Source organism: Malaclemys terrapin, chromosome 2, assembly GCF_027887155.1.
Source record: "Malaclemys terrapin pileata isolate rMalTer1 chromosome 2, rMalTer1.hap1, whole genome shotgun sequence".
In the NCBI taxonomy this organism is placed as follows: domain Eukaryota; kingdom Metazoa; phylum Chordata; order Testudines; family Emydidae; genus Malaclemys; species Malaclemys terrapin.
This window is the reverse complement of record NC_071506.1, coordinates 243,593,186-243,593,941: the sequence shown is the minus strand read 5'-3', so window position 1 is coordinate 243,593,941 and position 756 is coordinate 243,593,186.

Here is a 756-nt window from a genome sequence, read left to right as displayed (position 1 = left end):
CAGGCAGCAGAGAGCCTAAGGGAGAGAGATCAAGAGAAACAGAGTCTGTGAGTAAACTGAGAGAAGCAGGGTGAGGAGAGGGGGCAACCAGAAGGATGGAGGGAAGCCAGGACTCAGAGAAACCAAGAGTAAATTGAGAGACAGACTGAGCAGGACAGACATGTGCAGGAGAGGATCTCTTTAGTTTAAAGCTAGCTGGTCAAGTCAGTCCATAGTTGTTGGCATGTTTCTGAGTATCCATTCCTGTTTGTGCCTGAGCATTGGTTCTGGTCATCTATCATTGTCCCCGAGATCCAGAACAGGAGTACTGCCTTAGACAAAGGGATGTTTATTTGTTTGTCTGATGAGCATGGTCATCTGCAGAGACAATAAAGGTATATTTACATAAAAAGTAAACAAAGCTGTCAATGAAGCCAGTGTGGGGGAGAGCCTCTTGCACGGGTCTGAACTTCAAATGAAAAGTAATTGAATCAACTGACAGTATACAATATTGCTGTATTATAAAAGTGTATCAGGTAAAGTCTTTTCTGAAAGCTAATGACGCACTGGTGATTAATATCATTGTGAAATGTATGTATTAATGATATATGAGAAAAAATGGATACTCACTGATATTATGCTTTAAATTTTGTGACCAAACACAGGGAGAAACAGGTTTTTCCTCAGTCAGGAAGAAAGGTAGCACTATGGAAACAAAACAATGGAAACCCCATTTATATACAAATCAGCAGGGAGATGAGAAGTCCACAAGAACGG